Here is a 22543-nt window from a genome sequence, read left to right on the forward strand (position 1 = left end):
GGGACAACCGTCAACTGGAGGATTGAGAATCTCCATCGATGATACAGAACGACGTTTTCAATTTACAGGGAGGCAGTGGGTGTACACCAGGGGTGGGCAACTATGGCCCTTTTATGAATTATGGACTTCAACTCCCAGAATTCCTGAGTAAGCCATGCTTGCTCAGGAATTCTGGGAGTTGAAGTCCATAATTCATAAAAGGGCCATAGTTGCCCACCCCTGGTGTACACTAAGGCAAAGAAGAAAAATCCTAATAACCAAAACAGTTTGGCCATCGACGATTTGAAACAGCAACAGGTTCCTTTGCTAGATGCTTTTTAAGGAGCTGTTGTATAGCCAGCGCCACTAAGGATGCTTTCACTTCAAATCCAGGAAGCCTGGCTTTATTCTTCCTGTTGATCTGCTAAGACAGGGATGTCAAACTCAAGGCTGGATCCGGCCTGTGGGGTGTTTAGATCTGGCCCGCAGGGCGGTGCCTCTGCCGGTGAAAACAGAGCTCGGGAGGGCCACAGGTTTTGCTGGCAGAGGGTTGCAGGAGGCCATCCCAGGCAAAACACAGAGCCTGCTTTTGCTGGCAGAGCCCTCGGGCCGCCACAGGCGCCACTGACATGAGTGAGGTTGACCTGGTCATGCCCCCCCTGGCCGCGCCCCCCCCCAACCCTCCCACACAAGCTCAAACACAACCCTAATCCAGCCTTCAATGAAGTTGAGTTTGACATCCCTATGCTCTTTAGTGACTCAACAGTCCAGGTTTCTGATAGGCAAAACTGGCTAATAGATTTTGTTCCTTCACCTCAGAGAATTTCACTTCATTGCACTGGAAGAGAGGAAAACTAAATCCAAAATCTAAAAATACCCCTTAGCTCACAGCTTCAAAATGAATGTTATTATTTTTATATTTTATTGTTATTGTTGTTGTTTTTATTGTTATTTTTATTGTTGTTATTGTTGTTATTATTATTATTCACAAAAAATAACAGTGTATACAGCAAACGAGATAACCATGCTGGGTTTCATATCAAAAATCATCAGTCGAACACTTCCCAAGCGTTTAGCACTGCGTGATATATCAGCGGATTATGCGAGCAGATCCCAGTAAGGTGGCCTTCTGCAGCTGACCAATGGTGATCTTGTCAGTGCCAATTGTTTTCAAGTGCTTGCCTAGGTCTTTGGGCACAGCACCCAGTGTGCCGAGTACCACTGGAACCACCTGCACTGGTTTATGCCAGAGTCTCTGCAGTTCGATTCTCAAGTCCTGATATCTGGTGATTTTTTCAAGTTGTTTCTCGTCGATTCTGCTGTCACCAGGTATGGCAATGTCGACGATCCACACTTTTTTCTTCTTCACAATCGTGATATCTAGGGTATTGTGTTCCAAAACTTTGTCAGTCTGTATTCGGAAGTTCCACAGTAATTTTGCGACCACTTTTTCAGGCTTATGATCCCACCAATTCTTTGCTACAAGCAGATGGTAGTTGTGACACAAGTTCCAGTGGACCCTCTGAGCGAATGTGTTGTGGCGTTGTTTGTAGTCAGACTGAGCGATTGTCTTACAACAGCTCAGTATGTGATCAATGGTTTCATCCATTTCTTTGCAGAGTCTGCATTTGGGATCATCAGCAGGTTTTTCTATTCTGGCTTTGATTGCATTTGTTCTGATGGCTTTTTCTTGGGCTGCAAGAATCAGGCCTTCTGTCTCTTTCTTCTGTGTTCCATTGGTCCGCATAACCAGGCCTTTTCCTTATCTACTTCTCCTTGGATCTTTTCAAGGAACTGTCCATGAAGTGCATTATTATTATTATTATTATTATTATTATTTATTATTATTATTATTATTATTATTATTATTATTATTATTATTATTGTTGTTGTTATTGTTATTGTTATTGTTATTATTATTCACACAAAACAACAGTGTACACAGTAAACAAGATAACTATGCTGGGCTTCGTATCACAAATCACTACTTCCCAAGCGTTTAGGATTATATGATGTATTGGCGGATTATGCGAGCAGATCCTAGTAAGGTGGCCTTCTGCAGCTGACCAATGGTGATTTTGTCAGCACTAATTGTTTTTAAATGCTTGCCTAGGTCTTTAGGCACAGCACCCAGTGTGCCGAGTACCACTGGAACCACCTGCACTGGTTTATGCCAGAGTCTCTGCAGTTCAATTTTCAAGTCCTAATATCTGGTGATTTTTTCAAGTTGTTTCTCGTCGATTCTGCTGTTACCAGGTATGGCAATGTCAACAATCCACACTCTTTTCTTCTCCACAATCATGATATCTGGGGTATTGTGTCCCAAAACTTTGTCAGTCTGTATTCGGAAGTCCCACAGTAATTTTGCATCATGATGATGATGATGATGCATTTTTGTTAATCATGTTTAAAGATATAACTTCAAAGGATTTCATTTCATTCCAAGTGATGGGAAATTGTTTTTCCATTTCATTCTGCAAGATCACGTTTCGCTTCTTACACCATGTCCAGTTTGGGATTCTATGTTTTAAGAAGAACTTTAAAAAAAATCAAACAGGTGTAGTGAAAGGCAGTTAGAAGCTAGGTTGTACCAGGAGAGGCGATAAGAACTGAGATGTTTACACTAATTCCGAGAAGATTGGGAGGAGAATTCTGGTGATTCTAGACCAGGGTTTCTTAACGTTGGCAACTTTAAGATGTGTGGATCTCAACCAACTTCAACTCTCAGAATTCTCTCAGAATTCTGCTAGTTGAAGTCCATACATCTTAAAGTTGTCAAGGTTGAGAAACACTGATCTCAAGGGAAGGACACAATATCTGGGGTTGAATTTACATGACCCTGGGTAGTAGGGCACATTGCTTTAATTCAGATCTTCACACTGAGCAAAGGTGCTTTTTTGCCAAAAGGCAATTGGACTTTCTTGGTGTTTTCTTTGAAAACATTCTGCTTCTCATCCAAAAAAGCTTCCTCAGTTTTAATTCAGCTCTATCCTCAGAGTGGACACAACACAAGAAAACAAACCCATCAGGACAATTCATTCAGCAGTCCATCTGCATCTGAAAGACAAGGGTCGCTCTTTTGAAGGCAATAAAGTTCACATTCTGGATGGAGAGGTCAACTGGTTTGAAAGAGGGGTCAAAGAGGCCATCTATATTAAATTTGAACAGCCCTTCCTCAGCAGAGGAGGAGAGAGATACCATGCCATTTATCTCCTGTTTACAATGCAGCCCTTTCATCAATTTCAAGAAGTTTTCACACGATTTTAAGGTGACTCTGAGAATACAAACTCTCAAGCAGCCTCAATGACTCTCAAGAAACCCAAAGACCAACCCTGAGAACGCTAATGACCAGATGACTGCAAAGAATATAAATCCTTTCATTCCCCACCAGTCACTTAGAACTGAAGAAGCTTCTTAGATGAGAAGCGAAACATCTTCAAAGGAAACATGAAGAAAGTCCAATTGTCTTTTGGAATTACACGCCCACACACACACACACACCCCTCTCTTTATCTATCTATTATCTATCTATCTATCTATCTATCTATCTATCTATCTATCTATCTATCTATCTCTATCCATATCTATATCTATATTTCTATTTCTATACCATCTATGTCTATGTCTATGTCTATGTTTGTCTGTCTGTCTGTCTGTCTGTCTGTCTGTCTGTCTATCTATCTATCTATCTATCTATCTATCTATCTATCTATCTAACCATGACATTTGAACAAGGATGGTATATTCTGGACCAATAGCTCCATCTCATACTGAATTTCATTATCTGTACTGTTGAATATCAGTAATGCTCTTTTAATAACATATTCTGGGCTTTGGGAAAGGGGGAATGAAAAGCCATATAGAAATAAAATACCATCCATGATTAATTTATATTATATAGCATTACTTTGTCCTACAATAATACCAACGCTATTGTATATTTGGTGAAATTGGTGCCTAGGCCTGAAGAGAGGGAACCCAGAGCGGTCGGTCCATTGAAATAAACTATTTAAATCTGGCATTTTGTCATTGTTCAGATGAGAAAGGTGATGTCATTCGATGATCATTAGAGGAATTTTGGCTCCAGACTAAATCCCCAGCCCTTCCTTTTTACTGAAAATAGAAAGACAATTTTTGTCCTGCTGCTACAATTCAAGTGGCATTAATCACTGGGGGAGTTGGCATAAGCGATGTACTCCCAATAAGAAAATATTAAAGGGGGAAAGATAATGAATGGAGGTATTTAAAGGAAACAGTGACAAACAGTTGATAAAATATAAATGCATCATCGTCACGAATATCTTAGGAACATTTCATAACTGTGTGTATATGTGTGTGTGTGTGTGTGTGTGTGTGAGAGAGAGAGAGAGAGAGAAAGAGAGAGAGATGGCTGTTTGGACAGCAGGAGGAAGAGATCCTTGTTTTGAAATGGAGATATACTTTCTGCAAAAAAATATGTGCTTTGCTTTTGAGCTTTGGCCCAATATCTTTATTGCAGATAAACTTTAATTTACTAGATCCCCTCCTCCAGATAGTTGGACAGTCATTTGTCTGGAGTTATCTAAGAATTCCTGCCCTGGGCAGGAGTTAGTCTATATATTGTCCAAAGGGATTCATCATAATTCTGAACAGTAATTAACCAACCAGTTGTAGTTTAGGACTACCTGATCAGTGTAGAAAAGTAAAATGTTAAAATGCTGAAGCCCAGAGTTCTTGTTGGCATTGTATGGTAGTTGTACAACATCTGTGTGTGTCTGTGTGTGTCTGTGTGTGTATAGATGGGGGGGATGGTTTCTTACATGTGTTATTAGCTTTGGCAGAATGTTTTAAAGGAGTACCATAGGAAATAATCTGGAGGTGAGCTGAGCAGCAGGAGCTGCTATTCAGAGTAAGGATGAATTAGACAAATGGAAGTGGATCCTGCAGTAATAGGTATCCCTCTTTTCATGAATGCAGCACTAACATAATTCAGTAAATGCTGTTGTGAAGTGTCAAGCTTGCCAGTCCTGAAATTAGAGTCATGCTAAAACTTTATCATGTAGGAAGTTAGCACCCACTCCTCTCCTAGAAAAATGAAATATCCTGGTAAATATTAAAAAGGCAGAATATTTCCTCTAAAAAGAGTAGAAACTCAGAAGCAGAAACTCGCCTCAGAAGCAGAAGTTCACCCCCACCTTTGTTAATGGGTGGGCCATTAAGGCCTGGGCCAGAATACTTTACATAACAAAGGTCTCCAGGTAAAGCTATAGCAATTGCCCAAAGCAATCTTTTTAGTGCATCATCATCCAGCAAGGCTCAACCAAGCCTGGAACTCAGGACAGCCTACAGAGTTGCCCCTGCATGGCCTCATGGGAGTCTGACAACCAATCAGAATACAAGCTTCAATTCAAATCCCAACAAAGGTTATAAAACCCAGGCACTCTCAGCATATCAGTCCCTTTCTTGATCTCTTCCTTCAACTTGAAGCATGTGATCATCCTTCCTTTTTCACTCTGGAGCTCCAGGCCATGAGGTCCTGTCCACCATTAAACCTTCCAAACAGCCTCCATGTTTCCAGTGTCTTTTTCCCCACTGAACCCAGAAGAATAATTCTTCCAACAATCACTTATTTAGAACATATCTTCCTTCTCCTCTTTCTCTTTCCATTTCCAAGTTCCCTTCTCCTTCTTCTCCTTCTCTTCCCACTTGCAATTCCCCTTCTTCTTCTCCTTCCCTCTCTTCCTCCACCTCCTCCTCTTCCTCCCCTTTTTCCAGTTCCAATTTCTCTCTTTCTCTTTCTCTTCCTCTCCCCACTTCTAATCCCCTTTCTCCTTTTCCTTCCCTTTCTCCTCCTCCTCCCCCTTCCCCTGCTCCTTCCTTCCCTCTCATTCTCAGTCCTCTGCTATTAGAACTTTGCTCAACCTCACCATCTCCAAAGAATCCAGCTATGCCTGGAAGGCACGCTGGCTTCCCTCCTGCAAAATTAAATGAAGGCAAACCACTGGCCTCCTTTTTAATTTCCTCCTTGACGACTCTTTCATTTTAAGTGAATTACATCTGGTGTTAATGTGTGTGAGCATCTAATCACACAGCAGAAGGCTGCATTCACAGCCCTGTCATCAAGTCCAGGCTGAGGCCTTCCTTCAACAACTCACCAGTGTGGGAGAAAGCCTGCAGAAAACAAACACAGCCCAGTTTATTTGGGATAAATGTTTGCTCAACAAAGGCTTTTAATGTTAGGCGTCTGTGTTGTCCTTGTAAACCACAATTAAAGGGAATTACTCAAAAGCTAGGTTCATACAAGGAACACAAGCCTAATCTTTTACTGCTCCTAGCCAGGATGGAAAACACACTATCTTGTTATTCCAGGAACTTTGGCTGTTTTGTTGACTATTTTCGTTCATTCCTGGACTAAAGAGTCATAATGTTTGGGTTCTGCTTTTCAGTTTTATTTTTGCTTTTTCCCTTGTTTTTTTTTCCCCTCCTTCTTTCTTCAAGTTGCAAGAATTCAGATGACCCCCCAAAAACCACAATGGTATCTTTTCTAGTACTCTACCCAAAATCAATATTTGGGGTGGAATATTGTGGAAAAGGACAATAGAATGGAAATCGAGAGAACAGTGGGAGGCTCAGACCCCCAGTAGTAAACATGACCTAAACAAGAAGGGCTTGGCTGAGATATTTTTATGGCAAAGGTGAAGGACAAGGGGTTGTGTGTGGAAATCCGCTCTTGATTCCTCCTGCTAAATAAAGTTGGATTTGTGATGAGTCACCTCTGTTTTGAAGTGCCTGATACTTTGCAAAGCCTAGCTGAGGGCTCTGGGTGGAATTAAAAAGGAACAGTATAAAAGTGATACTGTTGTTTCTTCTCTTCCAGCATCAAATTACCTGGGGAAATTGAATCACGGGGACTCAGAGGCTGTCTTCACTGCCAGAGGGGGTAAAAAAGTGACATTCCCAAGTTCTTGGAATCAGACTGAAGACAGCTAAATTCCAATTCCCATTTGGAATCTGGAATTTGGAATTCCTTTATTGGCCAAGTGTGATTTCCGTAAATACACAAGGAATTTGTCTCCGATGCATAAGCTCTCAGTGTACCAACAAACAGCAAAGTCATAAGTCATAGGTCATAAACCATAAGATACTAATGGGAGAAGGTAGTAGGAAAGGTGAGAAGATGAGAAAGGTGAGAAGATGAGCAGGATAATAGCAATATAGCCCTACTACATGGGTAAATTTGATGAAACAGGTTAAGTTTGATAAAAAGAAGGACTAGGGGTGACATGACAGCAGTGTTCTAATATCTCAGGGCTGCCACAGAGAAGAGGGAATCAAGCTATTCTCCAAAGCACCTGAGGGCAGGACAAGAAGCAATGGATGGAAACTAATCAAGGAGAGAAGCAACCTAGAACTAAGGAGAATTTCCAAAGTGTTAGAACAATTAATCAGTGGAACAACTTGCCTCCAGAAGTTGTGAATGCTTCAACACTGGAAGTTTTAAAGAAGAGATTGGAAAACCATTTGTCTGAAATGATATAAAGTTTTCGGTCTAAGCAGGGGGTTGGACTAGAAGACCTCCAAGGTCCCATCCCAACTCTGTTATTCTAAATATCTTTAGGCAGGGATTCCCATCAGCCTGTCTCAGTGTTTTTCAAATGGGCCAACTTTAACATGGGTGGAGTTCAACTCTGAAACTTCTGGGAGTTGAAGTTCACACATCTTAAATGTTGACTTGTTTGAGAAACACTGGTCTACTATTCTACTTGAGTGGGAAGGTTTTGTAGGGATTTAAAAAAGAGGGAAATAACCATCTGCAGGACCCTCAATTCCAAGCCACAAATGGAAAAATAAATACATAGGATTGAAATGTTTCTGTCCACTCACCTCCATTTGCTCTTGGCATTAAGCTTTTCCTAATTTCAATCTGGCACTGGAGGGTGATTTGTCTCCTTGCAAGGAGAAACAACTTAAATTCTATTTAACATAGTGGCTATTCACTTAAGAACCACTGCAAAAAAAAAAAAAGTTGCAAAATTGAATGCGGCTCACTTAACAACTACTTGGGTTAGCAATATAAATTATGGTCCTAAGTTGAGGACTACCTGTATTTGGTGGCTGGATTTACAGCTACATAAACCACCGGGCTGCAGAAATCCATCCATTGTTATTTCCCAGGATTCTACATGGATCTCAGGGAGATTCTGCTTAGAGATTTCCTCTGTGCCATTGTCTGCTTGATGAAAAAGGACGAAGTTAAAAAAAACAGAAACAGAAAAGGCAGAAGCAAGTTTTCATATTGGGAACTTTAAAAACAAGCAGTAATTTCATCTCTCTTTAAATGCTCAGTATGATGAGTGAATTGCAGGGGTGGGATTCAATTTTTTTTTACTACCAGTTCTGTGGGCATGGCTTGGTGGGCATGACTGGGGAAGGATATTGCAAAATCTCCATTCCCACCCCACCCCACTAACCTGCTTTCCAGCTCCATTCTCCTGTGCAGGGCAACAAAAGAAGACCCCGATCAGCTGGGACTCAGGAGGCAGAGAATAGATGGCAGCGGGGCCAGTTAGAGCTGGTATTTGCCGGTTCTCTGAACTACTCAAAATTTCTGCTACCGGTACTCCAGAACTGGTCAGAACCTGCTGAATACCACCTCTGGTGAATTTTAAGCAATTAGACTACCCTGGAACCACACTATGCATATCTGTCGCTCTTAAAATGCAGGTTGTCTCAGACACCTAAGGTGAGAAATGCAACATGTACAACAAAGCCCTCGATCCATAATTTAGATTTCCAATCTGGATTTAATTTTTTTTAATGAGTGTATTTCTCTCAGAATATAAACAATTCTAGTAAAATAAATCTAAGTGCCCTGAGAATTTTATTATGAAATAAGTATAGACTTACGACCACAATTGAGCCTCAAATTTATGTTGCTAAGTGAGACATTTGTTAAGTGAGTTTTGCCCCATTTTACGACCTTTCCTGCCACAGTGGTTAAGGGAATCATTGTGGTTTTTCAGTCGATAATGTGCTTGTTCAGTGAACCTGGCTTCCCAACTCTGACATTGGTTGTCAAGAACTTCCCAAAAGGTGAGGTCACAGCTTCCCCAGATAAGTGCAACCGTCATAAATATGAGTCAGCTGGGAAGTGTCTGGATTTTGATCACATGGCTATGGGGATGCTACAATGGTCATAAGTGTAAAAAATGGTCATGTCACTTTTTTCAGTGTCGTGGTAATTTTGAACAGTCACTAAATGAAGCTCTTATAAGATCGAGAAGTACTTGTATTTTCCAGTAAAATGGACTGTTGGAAGAATTATCCTTCTGGGTTCAGTTCCAAGTGGGGAAAAAGACACTGGAAACATGGAGGCTGTTTGGAAGGTTTAATGGTGGACAGGACCTCATGGCCTGGAGCTCCAGAGTGAAAAGGAAGGATGATCACATGCTTCAAGGTGAAGGAAGAGATCAAGAAAGGGACTGATATGCTGAGAGTGCCTGGTTTTATAACCTTTGTTGGGATTTGAATTGAAGCTTGTATTCTGATTGGTTGTCAGACTCCCATGGGGCCATGCAGGGGCAACTCTGTAGGCTGTCCTGAGTTCCAGGCTTGGTTGAGTCTTGCTGGATGATGATGTACTGAAAAGGGCTTTTGGCAATTGCTATAGCTTTACCTGGAGACCTTTGTTATGTAAAGTATTCTGGCCCAGGCCTTAAGGACCCACCCATTAACAAAGGTGGGGGTGAGCTTCTGCTTCTGAGGTGAGTTTCTGCTTCTGAGTTTCTACTCTTTTTAGAGGAAATATTCTGCCTTTTTAATATTTACCAGGATATTTCATTTTTCTAGGAGACGGGTAGGTGCTAACTTCCTACAGGACCATGTAGCATAAACCCACTTGACCTGAGATTTCAATCATCAGAAACTGAACAAGGAGAGATTCAACCTGGAAATAAGGAGTAAATTTCTGACAGTGACAGCAATCAACCAATGGAACAGAAGTTGCCTTTGGAAGTTGTGGGAGCTTCATCCCTGGAAGCTTTCAAGAAGAGACTGGACTGCCATCTGTCAGAAATGGTGTAGGGTCTGTTTGGGTGGGGGGGTTGGACTACTAGATGACTTACAAGATCCCTTCCAACTCTGTTTAATCTGTATCTGTACTTAAATTTCACCTTCCTGATTGATGTGACATGTTAAGATGTGTTAAAGATAAGGCCCTTATGAAATATGGAGTTGTAATATATAAAAGCGAAATACCACTCACGCATCATCACAAAATCTCCAGAACTGTAAAGCCTGCAAACTTGAAATTTGGCATGTACATTCATTCCTCTTGGCTTCTAGGTGCTCATTAAAAAAAGAATTTTTGAAAATGACCATCAGAGCATTAGTATTTTGTATATTATTATTAACACGCTCTGATGCTAAGGAGTTCTACTCCCCCTCCCCATATGCAAAAGACAAGCAAAGGAGAGGAGTTTAAGTTTTAGTTACACAGCACCAAGCAGCTTTAGTACAGAACAGTTGAGTTAAGCCTGGCTCCTTGCTGTCTCCTTCTTCTCACATAGCAAATAGTGTTTCAGTTTCCAAACAGCCCTCAACTCTCTCACACACTGACAGGACGCTAGCCAGATGAATACAATAGATGTTGGTAGGCAGAGGCAGAATATTTTTTCCCTTATTTTCCTCCCCAAAAACTAAGCTCGACCACATAGTTTCGTAGCAAAGCACGGGTATCGAGCTAGTTTGATAAAAATATTGGAAATGATCTGAGGTAGGTGGACTGGTGAGTCTTAAAAATATATCTAGGCAGGGAAGCCTTTCCCATTGGACCAGGTAGATCCAATTCCTGATCTCCAAGTGGTTCTTCTCAAATCACAAAATCAAAAAGTAGCACTAAAGAATCCAGGAGAACCAGTCTCTAAAACTAGGGTCTTCAAACTTAGCAAGTTTAAGACTTGTGGACTTCAACTCCCAGAATTCCTGAACTAACATGACTGGAGGAGGAATTCTGGGAGTTGAAGTCCACAAATCTTGTAAGTTGTCAAGTTTGAAGACCCTTGCTGTAAAAAGTGACCTGTTCCAATTTGAGTTGAAGAAGATGTAAATCAATGTGAAGGAGGCCTTACCTATCTGGTTATAACAATAAGCACTCTGCAGGCTTTCCATAAAATAACACCTGTTTTGGGCAACAATATCCTTCTGCAATACAACTCAACTTACGACCACAGCTGAGCCCAGAATTTATGTTGCTAAGTGAGACATTTATTTAGTGAGTTTCTTCCCCCCTCACCAATATTTATGACTTTTCTTGCCACATTTGTTAAGTGAATCACTGCAGTTATTGAGTTAGTAACATGGTTGTTAAGTCAATGGCTTCCCCATTGATTTTGCTTGTCAGGCGGTTGCAAAAGGGGATTACATGACCCCAGAACGTTGCAACTGTCATAAATGTGAGTTGTCAAGCATCTGACTTTAAATCATGTGACCAAGGGGATGCTGCAATAGCCGAAAGTGTGAAAAATAGACATAAGTCACTTTTTTGATGCGATTGTAACTCTGAAGTCAGTAGATGAATCATTGTAAGCTGATGGCTACCTGTATTGATACTTGCTAACATTTCAGTATTCCCCTGTCTTTTTCTGATCCAGTTGGCATTCAGCGAAACCATTTTAAAACAGTGGCTCCCAACCTTTGGGGCACCAGGAACCGGTTCTAAGAGAGGTTTTTCGTGGACCGTCATCCTTAGAGAAGCATGCAAACCAGCGCCTGCATTTCCTCCATTGGATGAAGTGGGCACATCTTTCTTCTTCTGTTCTGGCCACTCTTTACAGAGGCACAACTGAGAGTGTTTTAACAAACTGCATCACTGTCTGGTTTGGTGGCAGCAGTGCCTCAGATAGAAAGTCCCTACGGAGAGTGGTGAGGAGAGCGGAGAAGATTATAGGAAGCTTGCTTGAGACTCCACATAGTCACTTTATGGTCTGTTTCTGTTGCTCCTCTCTGGGAGGAGGTTTAAGAGTATTTCTAGCAGGACTACCTTATTCTCTAACAACTTTGTTCCCTAGGCCATCCATTTGGTAAACTCGCAAGATTCATTTTTCTCACCATGAACCATGTATATATCCAAACTAGTCTGTGCTGTTTCTCTATGTCGTATAATATATGTGGGTATATACATAATTTTGTATTTTTTATTTATTTGTCATGTTTATGTAGTGTATATTAAAGGTGGGAGACCCTTTGAGAGCCGTATGCAATGAAATTTCATTTTAATGTATGCCGATTAGTGTACATTCAAAGTGACAAAGTTATTCTAAGTCTGTCTGTCTACCTATCTATTTACCATATCTACCTACCCATCCATCCATCCATCCATCATTCATTCATTCATTTATCATGTCATGTTCATGTAGTGTATATTAGAGGTAGAGACACTCTGAAAGCCGTATGCAACTAAATTTCATTTTAATGTATGCCAATTAGTGTACATTCAAAGTGACAATAAAGTTATTCCAAGTCTAAGTCTATCTGTTGATCTATCTATCTATCCATCCCATCCATTCATTTTGTCGTGTTTATGTAGTGTATATTGGAGGTGGAGACCCTTTGAGAGCCGTATGTTTGAAAACTATGCAACAAAAATTCATTTTAATGTATGCCAATTAGTGTACATTCAAAGTGACAATAAAGTTATTCTATTCTATTCTATTCTATTCTATTCTATTCTATTCTATTCTATTCTATTCTATTCTATTCTATTCTATTCTATTCTATTCTAACTCTAACTCTAACTCTAACTCTAACTCTATGTCAGGATTCCGGCACTTAACCCCAATGAAGTCCTGAGTCTCGAGCCAAACTTCCAAAACTTCAAAAAGATTTATTGGGAGTTAACATGTCCGGCACTGCCTGGGTATAGCTGACTTTGAGACACATAATTCCTTGTCACCCTTGACCCTGATCTTTTTAGAGTTGAAACTCTAACTCTAAGACCGGGCAGGGCATGGTTTTGCATGCTGGCTGCATCCTGCAGATGGGGTTTCGCTTGTTTGCCAGGCCTGGTTTCTGGCATGCCACGATGCTAGTCTATGGACCTGGGGTTGGGAACCCTTTTTCTAAGATGCCTCCAAGGCAATACTTCTCAACCTTGGCAACTTTAAGGTTTATGGACTTGAATTCCCAGAATTTAGATTCCCAATCTGGATTTTACAGACTTCAGTAAGCCCACCTGGCAAAAAAAAGACTGCAATATCAGGAATGATTCGCCTAATAACAGCCTAAATAGCAATGGAAATCCAGGCCCCAAATAAGGTTGTCAGTTGAGGGTTTACCTGTAATTTCTTTACTAGGCTGGTATATAGCTCCAATTGTTGACTGACTCGACAGCAGTTTACAATTTTTACGTGTGCCAAAACCGGGTTTAAAATCGCTAATGGAACTAAAGAAATAAACATACATCAAATCTACAAATTCATCACACTCACCGTGATGTTCGGCAAGCGGAAAAATCCATATCGTCATAAATCAATGTAATGGGTGGTGTTTTTTTCTTTTCTTCAGCCATACTTTCTAAAGGTTGCCGTGTCTGGCCTGAAACTGCCACCCGTCCAGTCAACAGGGTTAAATGGTTTTATTGATGGTCTCATTTAGGAGAAGACCACCCTTTTTTGGTGAACTGTGACTGGCCTTGGAATATTGGAACCAAAGTGGTTGCCTCATCAGCAGACTTTAGACAAGGTCGAAGTGCAAAGCGCAACAATTCCTCCATGAAATGAAACCAATATTCCAGAAAGGTAAGCAGGGGATATGTGATGGTGCTTTTACAGGTAGTCCTCGAGTTACGACCACAATGGAGCCCAAAATGTCTGTTGCTAAGTGAAACGCTTGTTAAGTGAGTTTGTCCCATATTGCAACTTTTCTTGCCGCATTTGTTAAGTGAACCACTGCAGTTGTTAAATTAGTAACACGATTGTTAAGTGAATCTGGTTTCCCCATTGACTTTCTCAAGGTATGATGACCTGGGGTGTGGCACAAAGCCAACACAGTCAAATAATCAAGAAGAGTCCCTTTATTATTTCCAACTTTGCCCCCAAACTCCTGGTTACCTTCAGCTGGAGAAAAACTCCCCCACCCCCCGTAAGCCATGCAACCCACGTTGCTCCCTTCTCCATTCCTCCCTGCATGCCCTAGGATGAAGAGGGAGTGGGCCTGGGTCTTCCTCCGAATTCCCTCTCCCTTGCTCTACCTCTCCCCTGCTCTGCCCAGCCAGACTTTGCCCTTTCCCATTTTCTTCCACAGCCTATGGAGCCACACTGCCATTCCCTGTCAGCTGCTCGGCCTCCTCCTCCGAATCAGATTCCGACAGGGGCATGAAACAAGGTCACAAAAAGGTGATCACATGATCCCAGGACACAGCCACCGTCATAAATGTGAATTGAGTGCCAAGCATCTGAATTTTAATCACGTGACCATGGGGATAATGTGCAAAACTTGCAAGACCTGGTTGAAAAATTGGCAAGCGCAATGGTCAGCGCACCCATGGAGAGGGACCTGCTCACGACTGGCGCAACCCACAAACTATTCTCTCTCTCTCTCTTCATTTTATCTGAAGTGGTGTAAGGTTTCCTGCCTAAGCAAGGGGTTGGACTAGAAGACCTCCAAGGTCCCTTCCACTTCTATTCTATTCTATTCTATTCTATTCTATTCTATTCTACCCTATCCTATCCTATCCTATCCTATCCTATCCTATCCTATATCATCCCATCCCATCCCAGTGCATTCCATTCCAGTCCAGTCCATTCTAATATCTCCACCCGCTCTTCCCCCTTTCTCCTCTTCTTCTTCCTCCCTTCCTCTCCCCCCCCCCACCAAATTTGCACCGCCTCTCGATGGAAGACGCGAGAGCTGCCAACTTGCACGTCCTCCTCACCGGAGCCGCCGCTGGCTCGCAAAGGCTCCGGCTGGGCAGGATCAGCTGCTTGGGGGAGGGGGGGCAGTGACGTCACGGAGCTCCAGCCAGCACCACGTTCCATCGAGGCGAGCGCGTGCTCCTCGGCGAGCACATGGGAAACAAGCTTGCGCGAGCCGAGCCTTCTCTTGCTCGCTCGCTCGCTGCAAGGAACTTGCGGCCTGCTTGGCGGCCCTTTCTCTCCCTCCCGTGAGGGAGGGGGGGTGTTATTTTAATTTTAAATCTATTTTTTATTCTTTGAATTCTTCTTCTTCATCCTCATCGCCTTGGATGCTTCTTTGATTTTTTGTTTTTGTTTTTGGGAGGGGGGGGGGGAAGCGAAGGAAAAAAAAATAAAAATAAAGCCCGATCGAGACGGCGAAAGAACTTTGCAAAGGCTTTTCCTCTCCCCCCCCTCCCCAACTGTTTATGGGGAAGGGGAACTTGGACGCCGGGCCTTCTTGGGAAGGAAGGAAGGAAGGAAGGGAAGGATGCATGGTAAGTCAGCGAGATCGGAGTGGGGGGAAGGGGGCAGACGAAGAAGAAGGTACGTGGGGGGTGGGGGGTGGAAGAGGGAGGTGTGCGTGGGGCTGGTGGGGGGTGCGGCGGCGGCGGCGGCGACCGTCGCTTTCCGATGGCTCCCTTTCGCCCTTTTGTTTCCAGCGCGTTGCCTTAACGGGAGTTGCCTCGAAAGTTTTACAGGTGCCCCTTCAATCGGCCATCGCGTGGTTTTTTTTTTGTTTTTTTTTTGCCGGGGCTCGCAGGGGGGTGGGGGCGGGGAGGAAGTGGGACGGAGATCCTCTTGCGATCCATCCGCCGACACACGCGCTGCTCCTGCTCCTTCTCGGGTGGTGGACTTGGTGGTCTTGTCTACTTGGCATAGGCAACCCGACCGGCCCGCCGAAGCCCTTTTCCAAGGGGAAGAGGATACCTCCCCTCTCCATCCACCCCCTCCCCCCCCCAGATCGGCGTTGAGACCGTTTTTAAGAGAATCTGCACCCCCCCCCCCACCCCTCAAATCTCCCTCCTTCGTTACAATGTGGGGGGGGGGGCGAGGTGAAGGGATGGAAAGACGGCCGTCGGATCCCCCTGGCCCATTCCAACTCTTTCGCCCCTCCCCTCAAATCCATTCCACTCCTTCCCCCCCACCACCCCAAACTGGCCTTCTGCGGGCTATTTTTCCCCATCTTCCCCCCACCAAAAAAATCCCCCCTCAGAAAAACCACCCTCCGTTCGCGCCTTGGCGTCGTCGCACGCTTGGATTTGATTTGGGGGTTTGCTCGTCCTCGCCGTCTGGGAAGGCGAGGTTCGCCTCGAATCCCGGGGGGGGGGGGTTTCGCGCGCGTGCAAGGGGTTTCGCCGGTCCGTCCCCCCGTCCCCCCCAAGAGCAGCTTGGATGGGTCACGGAATCCGGGGTTGGCGTTGTCTTGCTGTGTGAGGTGGTGGCCCCTTTCCCAACCTCGACGTCTCTTCCCCCACTATAGTTCTCTTAAACCGAGTTGGGGTCTGTTTCCAGTGGGGGTGGGTGGGATCCAAAAGGGCGCGCTTTTCTTCCCCTTGGATCGCTGTAAGGTGATCCACTTCGCTTCTCCCGCTTGCAGCTAAATTAGATTTGGCTAACTAACCCTACTCCCCCTTTCCCAAAAAACGTCGTCTTCTCCAAAAGTCCACATAGTCTCTCTCCCCCCCTTTTTTTTTTCAAGCCCGGCTACCGTTTCCTGCAAAGAAACCCGTTTGGATGACCAAGCCGACTTTTTTTAAAGGAAAATGTGCAAGATTTAAAGTAGTTCCATCCTAAAGAACCACAGCAGGCCCATGGATAGGGTGGGCAGATATGTTTGTGCAAGAAGTGCCTGTATGTGGATGATCCAACTCTCCCAGTGAGGGGAATAGTTGTGCTTTTGGTTGCAAAGAGTAGTAAATGCACATAAAGAGTAGTAAATGCACATAAAGAGTAGTAAATGCGTGGAAAGAGAATGGGTATCCTTAAAATCAAAATCAAATTGCCTCCTGAATATTATGACACCAGGCTCAAATTGACAAGTTGAGACATGTTTGTGTTTGGCCCTTATTTCTGAACTTGCATTGTGTCATTCTGAAACTTGTGGCACAGTCACAACATTTCCTATTATTGTGTTTCAGAACACCTTCTGTCTTTAAATGTGCATCTTAATGGGGAAGATTATTTGGTGGAAAACAATTTATTTTATGGTGCAGTTGATAAACTACCATTTACTTTGGAGCAGTTTCCCCCCATAAAATATGAAATAAATATGATATGGTTTCTAACTGGATATTGTTCATATAAATATTATACTTAATTCCTGTATAAGTGTATAAAACCAGTTGCATTACCAAGGGTTATTACGATGCAGTGGTATTTTTTTGTTATAAGTCATTAATGTTAATTGTTCAGAATTTTTGGTCCTCGTTTTTAACAGATCTGCAGAACGTTTAAATAAATCTTCCAAATGGAAGTTAAAATTTTCCACGGTCTTATTTGTAGAGTTCTTCAAATCGCTTATTTCATGCAGAGTTGCAGGATTTGTATTTTTATAGGAGAGTTGCTTATACATTCATAATCTGTAATATTACCCTGTGGGGATATATGTGATTTAAAAGTACTCAAAGCTTGCACTAAAATAAATGATTATATGCCAGGAGATGCCTATTCCTTGATAGTCGTAATATAAAATGGAAGATTATTTCTTTTTTTAAACTGCAGCCTGTAACCAAAGTGCCAAGGGACATGATGGCTATTTTGGCCTGCAATATTTCACAAAATGTAGTCTTCCTGTTCTGTTTGTTATTTTATTTAATTGTCTAACTAGGACTTCTTTTCCTGGAGCTCAGAATACTGCACTGCTTTCATTTACAGCCTCCTTTTGAATTATAAATATATATATTTAAAGCTGGCTTCTTCAAGGAGATGCCTTTAGAAGAGTTAAGAGATTTGGAGTTCCAAAATTCCTAGGTAGATCGGTTGAGGGGGATTCTAGGAGTCGTCCCAATTTACCTGTATCGGATCAGATTGGAGAAACTGACTCAAAATCTCGCAGTAAACTAGGAATTTGAAGTTAGGCCTGTTTGCATCTTTCTGGGTGGAGGCTGATTTGTGGGAGAGGTCCTTTCTTAACCAACTTTCTTTTTACTGGAAAAAGCAGTTTCCCCATTATTGTGCATACGTGCCCTTTTTGTCCCAGAGTTCTTTTAATGCACAAAGATGCAAGTTATTTGTGTAGGAAAAAAAAGGACTCATTTGAAGAGAGTTTCCTCCTTTTCACATCCTCACTTAAAAAGAAATTGTATCCTTTTAATGCAAAGCAGGTTGCTCATATGTCAGAAAGATTTTCATGCTTGTGTAAATAGAGAAAAGGTTCGGGCTTGCTTTTTTGAGATTTCACCTCCCACCCCTGTGTTGCTAGTTTGCATTTGCTAAAGCTTTTCTCTCTACTGTTGTTAAGATCTGAAAGACAGATCTCCCTTTGACCTCCCTTCCTCTTCCAGCAGTTGAGAAGCTCAGAAATGGATTATATATTTATTTAGCACGCGAGTAATATTTATAGACCACTCCAAACTGCAAGACCCTGCATGGTGTACCTCACAAAATCTATATATATATGGGGATATTTGCATGCCTGTAGGAATAATTCTGATTATTTTAATGAGCAGGAACAATCAGAGTAGCATATAAAATAGTCCTCGACGTACAATGGTTTATTTAGTGATTTCAAGTTACAACGGCACTAAAAAAAAAGATATATGACCATTTTTCATGCTTATGATCATTGCAGCATCTCCATGGTCAAAATTCGGACCCTGGACAATTGACTCCTGTTTACAACAGTTGCAGTGCCCTGAGGCCATGTGATCACTTCTTGCGACCTTTTGACAAGCAAAAATCCATGGGAAAGCCAGATTCGTTGAATAGCCGTGTCACTGACTTAACGGCAGCGATTCACTTAAAATATCTGTGGCAGGAAAAGTGGTAAAATGTGGGCAAAATTCACTTAACGAATGTCTGGCTTAGCCACAAAAAATGTGGGGCTCTAAGTCTAGGACTGCCTGTACGTCCTATTAATTGATGGATCCTTCAGGTCATAGCTATTTAGATTTACTCCTTTTTAAGTAGTAGTTAATAGCAAAACTGGTAAACAGGTAATTGGCCAGATCCTAGAACAGGGGTGCCAAACTTGATTTCATTGAGGGCCGCATCAAGGTTGTATTTGACCTGGGGGGGTGTGTGGTCAGGGTGGGTGTGGCCAACTTGAAGTGTCACTCATGTCGGGGGGAGGCGCCTATGGTGGCCTGAGCGCTCTGCTAGCGAAAATGGGCTCCGGATCTCCGTTTTCGGCTGGAACGGCCTCCTGCAACCCTTTGCCAGCAAAAATGGAGTTCAGGAGGGCTGCATGCGGCCCTCGCGAGCTCCTTTTTTGCTGGTAGAAGCACCACGGGACGGTCCTTTGCTGTTTCAAGGGCGGCCCTGCGGGCCAAATTTAAGCACCCAGCGGGTATGATCCGGCCCCCGGGCCTTGAGTTTAACACCCTTACTTAAGTTTGAGGGGCTGCCACAGAGAGGAAGGGGTCAAGCTATTTTCCAAGGCACCTGAAGGCCAAACAAGGAATAATGGATGGAAACTGAACAAGGAGAGATTTAACCTGGAAATAAGGAGAAACTTTCTGACAGTGAGAACAATCAACCCATGGAACAGAAGTTGCCCTCAGAAGTTGTGGGAGCTTCATCACTGCAGGCTTTCAAGAAGAGACTGGACTGTCTCCCATATGTAAGAAATGTTGTAGGGCAGTGATGGCTAACCTTTTTTTCGTCACAAGCCGAAAGTGCATGTGTGCGTGCATGTACCTGCACCCATAATGCAATCTGCACATGTGCCCACAACCCCCCAGGTGCGGCAGTTACTTCACGATCGGCAGATATGTGCAGCAGATACCTCACAATCGGCTGGCGGGAGGCACGTGCGCGTGTGATGACTCATATGCTGCAGAGATGGCTCTGCATGCTACTTCCGGCACGTGTGCCATAGGTTCGCCATCACGGGTGTAGGGTTTCCTGCTTAGGCAGGGCTGGGTGGGGTTGGACTTGATGACCTACAAGGTTCCTTCCAACTCTGACTATCTGTAAAAAACCCATCCTAGAACATTCTTCTTTCATTTTGTAAGAAGTTCCGCCAACATTTTTGCTTGGTATCTCCTGAATGTTGTACTTATGTGTGAGGGAAAGATGAGGGAGCCATGATATTATTGGGGGGGGCGGGGGTGTTAGTCTGTTTTAATTACAAACTCCAGGCAGACTTTGGCTTAAGACCACAATTGGGGACCAACAATTCCATTGCTAAATAAGGCAATTGTTAAGCTGTGTTCAGTTTTATGATATCTTTTTTATTTGCAATGGTTGTTCAGTGAATCACAATGACGAGTGGACTATTGCAGTAATTGTTAAGTGAATCCCATGGTTGTTAAGTGAACCTGGTTTCCATCATTGACTGTTGGAAGTTGGTTGGGAAGGTCGCAAAGGGCCATCACGTGTCTCAAGAGAGACGCTTCAACCTTCCTAAAATGCATGTCTTGTGGCCAAGTTTTAATCGCATGATCTGCAATGGTTGTAAGTGTGAGGATCGGGTTGTAAGTCATTTTTCCAGTGCCATTGTAACTTCAAACAGTCATTAAACGAATGGGTGTAAATTGAGGACTATCTAATTAGATATCGTGAAAGAAAGCAATGAAAAAACACTCTCCGCCAAGAGGACTAAATTATACTACGGGCAGTCCTCTACTTATGACCAAAATTAAGCCCAACGTTTCTGTTCCTGAGTGAAACAGTTGTTAAATGAATTTTGCCTCATTTTACGACCTTTTTCATGCTGCGGTTGCTAAGTGAATCACTGTAGTGGTTAAGTTGGTAAACGGTTGTTAAGTGAATCTGGCTTCCCCAATGATTTGTTAGAAGGTCACAAAATGGGATCACACCAGAGGTGGCATTCAGCAGGTTCTGACCAGCTCTGGAAAACCGGTAGCGGAAATTTTGAGTAGTTCGGAGAACCGGCAAATACTTCCTCTGATTGGAGATTTTACAGTATCCTTCCCCTGCCACGCCCACCAAGCCATGGCCACAGAACCGCTAGTAAAAAAAATTAAATCTCACCACTGGATCACATGATCCCGGGACAATTGCAACTGTCATAAATATGAACCAGTTGCCAAGCATGCAAATTTTGATCCGGTGACCATGGGGATACTGTAATGGTCGTAAATGCGAAAAATAGTCATTTTTTCAATGCCATTGTAACTTCGAACAGTCAGTAAATGAACTGTTGTAAGTCGAGGACTACCCGCACTTTTTTTAGAATTCAATTAAGGTGGCTGATAACCAAGACTAGGTGAACTTTTTGGGGGAGGGGGGCTCAGATCAAGTGTCATTTATTTCAGAAACTAAATGTATAGACTGCGTTTGAGCAAGAAAAGCACAAAAGTAATTTGTACAAATACAATTCCATAGAAATGACTGGAGAATCCTATCTACCTACCTACCTACCTTATTTATTTACCTACCCACCTACCTTACCTACCTACCATATCTACCTACCTACCTTATCTACCTACCTACCTATATACCTTATCTACCTACCCTATCTGTCTGTCTGTCTGTCTAAGTTACACAACATACACACATGGACATGAAGATTGCTGATTTCCTTCTTTTAAAATCAAAATCTATTACCCTTCTTTATTTGCAGAAGGGGCTCTGTGAATAAGGATAAATTCAATAGAATGGTGCTAATGAAACTTAACTGTAAACCACAGAGAATTTGGTAGCTGCATGCAAAGTCATAGATAAATAAACACGATCGGCAATAAAGATAAGATGGTGTAAAAAGGGAGTGTCGGAAGATATCGTCACTTTTTCTAAACCTGGGTGGCAAGGAAAAAGGCCAAGATGCTTGTCAGGTGATGTTCCTTGTGCCCTCACTGAGCCGGCCAAGTATCTGGGCACTCAGATACTAGTGATTTTCTCTGCTCTTGGGGGTCATCATTCCTCCCCCAAAACTAAGCCCGGCCACATAGTTTCGTAGCGAAGCAAGAGTATCGAGCTAGTTGCTTATATATGGAATTGCTTGTGTGATTTATCTCGTCCAGGAATTCATGGTAGTGTAACATGGTGTTCTTCTCTTTGAGTAGAGGGCTGGACTAGAAGACCTCCAAGGACCCATCCAGCTCTATTCTTATTCTGGATTCTCCTTTTCTGCAACAGCAACAACCATATAACTAGGTCAAGATGGAGTAGAGAAAGACATCAGGCCGGAATGATCCAGGGATCTTTCATGGCTAAAGGTGGACCAGAATTTTCTCTCTCCCAGACTTACGCTATATTCACCTTGTTATGATGACTCTCTTTTATTGGACATCCTATTAATAGGGGGGGGGGGGGGGGGGGGGGGGGGGGGGGGGGGGGGGGGGGGGGGGGGGGGGGGGGGGGGGGGGGGGGGGGGGGGGGGGGGGGGGGGGGGGGGGGGGGGGGGGGGGGGGGGGGGGGGGGGGGGGGGGGGGGGGGGGGGGGGGGGGGGGGGGGGGGGGGGGGGGGGGGGGGGGGGGGGGGGGGGGGGGGGGGGGGGGGGGGGG

At 43.3% G+C, this 22543-nt stretch overlaps 1 long non-coding RNA gene and 1 pseudogene across 3 annotated transcripts in view; one reads left to right on the forward strand and one right to left on the reverse strand.

Moving 5' to 3' along the window:
- Positions 1-1051: 1051 nt before the first annotated feature.
- On the reverse strand, positions 1052-7848 carry LOC148131547 (uncharacterized; annotated as a pseudogene).
- Positions 7849-14994: 7146 nt separating this feature from the next.
- Positions 14995-22543, forward strand: part of LOC113419635 (uncharacterized) — a 178153-nt gene continuing 170604 nt past the window's right edge. For all 3 annotated transcript variants that reach the window (XR_015749052.1, XR_015749051.1, XR_015749050.1), the window contains exon 1: positions 14995-15406. This is a non-coding gene — a long non-coding RNA (uncharacterized LOC113419635). The remainder of the gene's footprint in view (positions 15407-22543) is intronic.

Source organism: Notechis scutatus, chromosome 3, assembly GCF_049901735.1.
Source record: "Notechis scutatus isolate UNSWTSFEM ecotype Mainland chromosome 3, rNotScu1.2, whole genome shotgun sequence".
In the NCBI taxonomy this organism is placed as follows: Eukaryota; Metazoa; Chordata; class Lepidosauria; order Squamata; family Elapidae; genus Notechis; species Notechis scutatus.